The sequence below is a fragment of the Lycium barbarum genome, chromosome 4 (assembly GCF_019175385.1).
Source record: "Lycium barbarum isolate Lr01 chromosome 4, ASM1917538v2, whole genome shotgun sequence".
Lineage (NCBI taxonomy): Eukaryota > Viridiplantae > Streptophyta > Magnoliopsida > Solanales > Solanaceae > Lycium > Lycium barbarum.
The window spans coordinates 20,947,714-20,955,118 of NC_083340.1; the positions used below are offsets into that span (position 1 = coordinate 20,947,714).

General features: G+C 28.4%; 1 long non-coding RNA gene across 1 annotated transcript; it reads right to left on the reverse strand.

The window, feature by feature from the left end:
• Positions 1–5,581: 5,581 nt before the first annotated feature.
• Positions 5,582–7,142, reverse strand: LOC132635511 (uncharacterized). The gene is made up of 2 exons (XR_009580579.1): positions 6,522–7,142; positions 5,582–6,344 (listed from the first exon to the last, which is right to left on the reverse strand). It is a non-coding gene; the product is annotated as an uncharacterized LOC132635511 (long non-coding RNA).
• Positions 7,143–7,405: the final 263 nt, after the last annotated feature.

A 7,405-nucleotide genomic window follows, 5' to 3' on the forward strand; every position in this document is an offset into this window, starting at 1 on the left:
TTCTGGCATATTTAATCTATATCTTCTATATATATAAAAAATGAGAGGTAAAAGCAATGTGGTTAAGCCAAGTGACAAACTAATAATAAACCACTTGGCAATTTTAGGACAAAGGTTTTTATAATTATTATCAAATTCCTTAATTGATGAATTAATTTTATAACTGGAAATAAAGTTTAAATTTTTAAATATAAATGTAGCATAATTATCTAAAACAACTACTCATCTTTATCATTAGCATCGTAATTTTAGGAATTTTGAAATTCAAATTATCTCTTTAATTTTAATTTGATTTAAAGTCATCCAAATAATATCTCCAACATAATTTGTACAATCGTTTTAGAGAGAACAAATTGATTAAATACTTATATATACTTTTAGAGTTATGGCTTATTACTACATGAATGTATATAGAAAAAAATCAAGTTATTATCTTAAGCTAACATATATCAAATGTTCTACATACATAAATTACTATAAATCCGGCAGCTCTTCGTGGTTGTTAGAAAAATCCGTATTTGAATTGGAATAGTCAAATATGAAATCTTTGTTATAGCATGTTTGGTCAAGCTTCTAAAATCAGCTTATTTTAAAAAGTATTTTTTTTAAAAAGTACTTTTCAAAAAAACACTTTTGGCGAAAAGCAGTTTGTGTTTCGCCAATTAATTAAAAAAACACTTTTGACAGCATTTAGTGTTTGGTCAAGCTTTTAAAAGGTGTTTCTATTTTGTATTTTTTTCAAAAGTACTTTTAAAAAAAATGCTTTTGGGTAAAAACAGTTTTTTTTTAGCTCCTGAAAAACTGCTTCTGCTACTCCCCAGAAGCACTTATTTTCTCTCAAAAGCTTGGTCAAACACCTTACTTTTTTTTAAATAAGAACTTATTGAAAAAATAAGTACTTTTGGGGGACAAATAAGTTTGGCCAAACAGGCTGTTAATCTTATCGGGTTTTCTCTACCTAGCTAAAACTTATCTGCTATCTAAATTGGAATTGAAAAATAAATATTTTAAGAATTTAACTTGAATATAAATATATTTTAAACTATTCATCATTACCTACTTAGCTTCAATTTGAATTAAAAGAAAACTTTTTTATTTCAAGTTGAAGATAAATGCATTTTTTAATTCTTATCATACTTATCTGCAATTTAAATTTGAGTTGAAAAATATATCTTTTATTATGAATATAAATAGGAGACGAAGATCTTTTAAAATCGTACTTATCTGTAATATAATTTGAAAGTAAGTCTTTCATTGGTAAACCCACTCTTTTTCCGTCCACTATTTAAGATATTTCGAATAATTTTTTTTTCTTTTGTGAAGACTTGCTGGGAAATTCATTTAGCCAAACTTGTGTTTGTTTTTGTGATAAGACATTAGGTTCTGTTTCATAAGGTCACCTTCCATTCTTTTACTGATCTTTGGCTGTAATATGATTTAGTTTAATTCATTTTGTATAGCCTATAATTTGCTTTCTAAAGCTCCATTCCTAATGCAAAGTTATAAAGTGCCTGAATTATAACACATTATCTGTAATAGTTATGAATATGATAAATTATATGTATTGTGTTTGGTTGCAGGAACTAACCAATCAAAGTTAGGGGAAAGTCTGCGTATACTTTAGTCTTCTAGATTTTACTTGTGGGATTACACCAGGTACGTTGTTGTTATTGTTATTGAATCCTCTTTTGCGTTAATTTAAAATCTCATGGAAGCTAGATTACCCTACATGAAGAGGAAGATGATGATGACTGCTCTAATACTACCTATTTGTGGCTTTCATGCAAAGTAGATATCACCGTATGCACATAAATGTCATCTTTTTTTACTTCATTTAGAAATTGCATTTATGTAGTTTAACTGCATTAGCTTGAAACTGTAAATCTAAAGAACAAGGGGTCAATAAAGATCTTTATTACGTAATAATGCAGGAAGAAGCGTTGACAAGGTATTTATAAAGAGAAGAGCGCTGAAAAAGCCTTTTACAAATTATAAAGTAAGTCATTTCCTGTCAATTATCTTTATTCTCTAATTTATTGAACTAATACCAATATTAGAAAATACAACTGTTATCATTGGCAAAAAAAATTCAGTATATAGATAGTGAGTTAAATACTCAAAGAATGCTAAAAAATTCGCTATAACTTTTGACTTGTGCGATTATTATTGATGCTATTGTTTTCTTATATGAAACTTAAATGAGACCCTTAATTAAATCAAGCTTATTTTATACCAGTAGTGATTTTAACATCCAATTTTAATTGACATTGTTATTTATTGAAGAGAACAAATATTAGCAGGTTAAGGAAATTTCTATGGGAAAAACAATTTTAAATGCTAAAGATTGATTCTCAAAATCTATTTGGGGAGTTTCAGAATTCATTTGACATTTGGTGTTATAATACCAACATATTATCAGTACAAATACTCGAATAGTTAATATGGTTGAACTATATTACTAGTTAATCCTTATATAAAATATAGATATGATAGGAGAGTGTGTGTCATGGTGAAATTAATCGCACAAGCAAAGTGGCTAGATCAGTGTAAATAATATAAATCAAATCCAGGTAAGTTGTTTTATTCAATACACCCACTTCAATTTTTTCACCTTGCTATATTGACAACTTCTTCAACGTAATCTTAATTTAACCTAAGTCAAAACTTTATTTTAGGATTAAAATGATTCAAAAAATTCTTAATCGAAAACTCAATTTATATATTAATTTTTTTCTCAAAAGCTCTTATCACTTCGCTAGAAAAAAGCCTTACTTCTCAAATTTAGTTTTGCATGTTGAGACACCATGCAATTTGCGTGGGAGCGGGGGGTTTGGGTGGAGTGGAATAGGGGATTAGATGATGTTATTTATTGAGAAAAATAAAAATAAAAATAAGAATAAAAAACAGGGGATGAGTTATTATTCATACTTCACTCAAAAAGTTTGCCTACTAACAAGTAACTTCTTAGAGTATCATATTTATTATTAGAGTATAAGATTTATTACATAAATAACAATTTTTTTTATTATATGAAAACAATAAGATAATAATTTTTATGATTAGTTTTATTTAATATTCGTTGCGCATCACGCAGGTATGAATACTAGTTAAATAAAAACCACAAGTAATCAAAATTTAGTTTAAATGGACTCTTCTTCTCTCGATCAATTTTATGCATTCTTTCTTATTAATAAAATGGTGCATATTTTTTCTCTTCTTGACCCAGTGTGGTCCATATCTTGTCCGTAAACCGTGTTGACGTGGCGTGGAACAATATGACCTTTTCTAGGCTAGAAAGATAGAAAGAAGAACATTATTTCAACCGACTTTGAAATTTTGGCCTTCACTTTACTAAACCAATCTTTTGTACATTAATTGACGCCTTTAATTTAATCTGGGCTAGTAAAAATGTGTCGCATTCGATTAGCATATCAAATTGTATTAATTTATTAAAATTAAATCATAAATTAAGATAAAGTATACTTTAATTAACTACTCTGTCCCGATAAAAAAAGTGTTCATTTAGACATTTGTATAAAAATATTAACTCCTAAAATAAAATAGGTAATTTGACTAGACTGCCCCTAATTAAATAGACATTGAGATTTGATCACATAACACTTAATCAAGACAAATATGGAAACAATAAAATTAATTCTTTCTTGATTTGATAAGTGAACACTTTTTTTAACCTTAAAAAAAAAACTAAGTAAACACTATTTTTGATCCGAAAAGAGTATAATCTAGTACAAATAGTGTATATAAAGACACGAATATGCACCAATGCGATTTGTATAAACACTAAGTGTGAACAAATTTTTCCCTACCATTATTTTGTTCCAAGTACGCTATTCATTATAAAAGAGCTTCCACCTAGTTATTATTTCTAGAATTACAAGAGCATTTCTTTTACTATAGCTTTTGCATTAAAATTCATATATAAAGGTCTTGAACCTTCTATACACGTTCTTTCCGTTAAGAATGGGCAAAAAATAAAAATAAAAAAAATTATGGAGCATTTTATGCTTTTTGACTTTTGTTCCCTTGACCCCGTGATGCCTATGATGAGGTTCATATATTAGTGCATTTTTCCACATGAGGGAGCGTTTTACACGCCTCTTACAAAATAATAATTATTAAGTATCTGACTATTTTATTTTTATTTATGTTCATGTTATACTCTCTCTTCTAAATGTTTTATTTTATTTATTTATCATCTTCATTGGTGATAAAATTTTATTAAGGGTATAATGACGAAAAATATTAATTTATTGTGTCTAGAAAATTTAAAATAATAAATAATTTGAGACAATTATTTTTAATAATAAATAATTCGATCGAGAATGAGGGAGCTGAACATTTTTTCCCTGCCACTTTGAAAATTTTGGCCTTAGACTTTGGTGCAATATTTGAGAAAGAAAGTGGCATTAATTGAATCATCCTACGTGCATATGCACAAGCATTATGTTTTGACAAAACAAGAATTATTGGACCTTGTCTTCTGAATTAGGGTGAAGGAAACAATTTAGAAAGATCACTAATAGAAAAAGGACAATTTAGAAAACAACTATAAATGTGTTATGTTTTCTAGATGCCTTTGTTAAACTATGTCACAGCTGAATTGATGAGTAAATTTTTTAAATGGTCACTCAATTTAAGTAAATTATTTAGTAAAGTTATTGAAGTTTGTATATTTTCTTGCAAATAAGTACAAACTTTCAATTAAAATAGTCCTTTAACATAAAATACTAATAACTTTTTAATGATATAAAATAGTACAATTTTAGTTCAACTCTAATATGGTATCAAAAGTAAAACATACAAGAAAATTGTGACTAAAAACTTTAGAAATAAAGAAAAAAAAGCTGTTTCATTTATCACTGCTAAAAAAGAATATGAAAGTCTATATGTACTCTATTTTGCTTGGAAACTTAGGAGTTCAACAATAAAATAATATTTTCTATTTATTTATTTTATGAGTAATATTTATTTTGATAAAATAGTTTAAATTAGTTGTTAGTTTCATCTACTATAGAAATTATTATCGGGAAATTCATAATTAATAAATCATTTGCCTTCACATAAAATGAGGAGATTCTATATCATCAATGTGTACTAAATTTTCTTAAAGTTTTCAAATATTATTTTTGTCAATCTTGTAATATTATTTGTAAGAAAATTATTTACCCCTTCCCACCCTACTAAAAAAATTAGATATCTCTCTCAATTTCAAACAATAGTTTCCCCTTAGTCCAATTTAAAAAATTTAGTACTATTTTACCCTCTACATCATCACTCCTCATTTCTTTTTACCTTTAAAAATTATGATTTGTTTCTTTTTTCTAATCTGTATTATGCACTTACCTATAGGACGAACACGATTTAATTTACGAAGTAAGAAAACGAAAAATAATTGAAAGACTATTATTGTTCAGTGTTAAAACATAAGGAATGTTTAATTCAAAGTCCAAACTTAAGGGATTACTTTCGCCATTTTTCTTTATCTTTAAGGTGACTGTTGACCCTTATTACTTTACAAGGTAAATGCATAAATTTGAACAAACAAAGAAAAAAAAAGATAAATAGCTTTATCAGGTAGTTTCCTTAATTTGAATAACCATAAGAGGAATTGACTCCTCAATTGATCCAAGGAAGACACAAATTTGAGAGCAAAGTAATCAAAGATTATGCAAGTATCGGGGACAATAAAAATAAAGAAAATACAGAAAATTAACATAGACCATAACTGAGTCCACTGAGAAAGATCACAAGGTCCCTCAGCTTTAATTTCAATTCTCATTCAGAGTCTCTTTGTTTCACCAATTTTCTCTTGTTTACAGAGTTGTAACTCATAAATGATGAGTATTGCATCATTCATTTGTTCCTTACAAGCAAGATCAGCCTCTTATTAGTTTCTGACAGGATCTAACTTTGGATTCCTTCATATATTCCCCCGTCGATACAAAGGATAAGGTGGTGATAGTTATGATAGTAACCGAGATTGGAAAATCTAGACTTTCCATTGATCTAAAGTCAATCATTTTCCGGCCGAGATTTGTGAATAGTTACAAAATACAAGTGTACAAAGGTCTTGATATATAGTCACGATGCGGTAGCATTTTTACCGAGAATAATGCACAAGGCAGAACAGAAGACCCTTTGCTGATTTGTGAACAACTTTTGATGCTAGTTTCCATTGAGACAGAGTTGTGAGTAAATATATCAAAACATTTGTACACGTGTACTTCTTATATTCACAGCCTCTATCGGAAATAAATCGGCTAGATCTATGAAAAGCCTAGACTTACCGGATCATGTTGCACCCCTAATGATCATTGTCCTTTCTTCCACAGAAAAATATATGAAAGACACTCATAGTTAGAACCTCTCAGAAACTAATAACAAGTTGATCTTATAATTTGTAAGAAACGAATGATGCAATATTCATTATGAAAAATTGTTACAAAATCTGTAAACAAGAAGAAATGATGAATATTATACTGAGAGAGATCGAAAGATACCTCAAAGTTTTGAATACTCTTCACAGTCTCTCTGTTTCATTCTCTTTAGTTTCTCGTGGAACTAAGGAGTGGTTGTTTTATGATGAGGCCTTGTGTGTATATATATATATAAAATAAAATTCTTGTTTGGATGGTTGTTACCTACTGTATTTGTTAGTTTAAAAAATAATGTTGCCTTTAATGAGCGTGTATTCATTAATTTGGTGAAAAAACCGAATCCTAATAGATTTTTACCTACCATTATTTTGGTCTAAGTACGCTATTTTATAAAGAGGCTTCCACCTAGTTATTATTTATAAAATTCTTGAATGTAGCTTTTGCATTAAAAAAATCATAAAAGGGTCTTGACTCTTCATGGTGACTGTAGATGTATACCTTCTTTCCAGTAAGAATGGCAAAAGTACTAGTAAGTAGTTAATTTTTTATCGTGCAATTTTTTCTTTTGACTTTTTCTCCTTGATCCGGTGATATTTATGTGGTTCATATGTTACTTTCATAATAATGTAAGTGCATTTTTCCACATCAGGAAGCGTGGAAAACGCCATCAAATTTGCGTAAACCGCGTTGGAGTTGGGCTAAAAAGTAGAACATTTTTCCCTGCCACGTTGAATGTTTCAGAAAGAAAGGGACATTAATTGAATCATCCCATGTGCATAAGCATAATCATTATGTTTTGAGAAAATTAGACTTACTGGACCTTGTCTTCTGAATTAGGGTGAAGAAGGAAACAATTTTAGACAAATATCAATAAAAAGTGACAGTTTAGAAAACAACTATAAGGGCTTGTTTGGAATGTCACCCAGGTAGTTGAAATTGGGTGTAATATAATTTATCCCGTTTATTTGACCAAGTAATTACCTAGTTAGGTGAGAATTGGATATAAT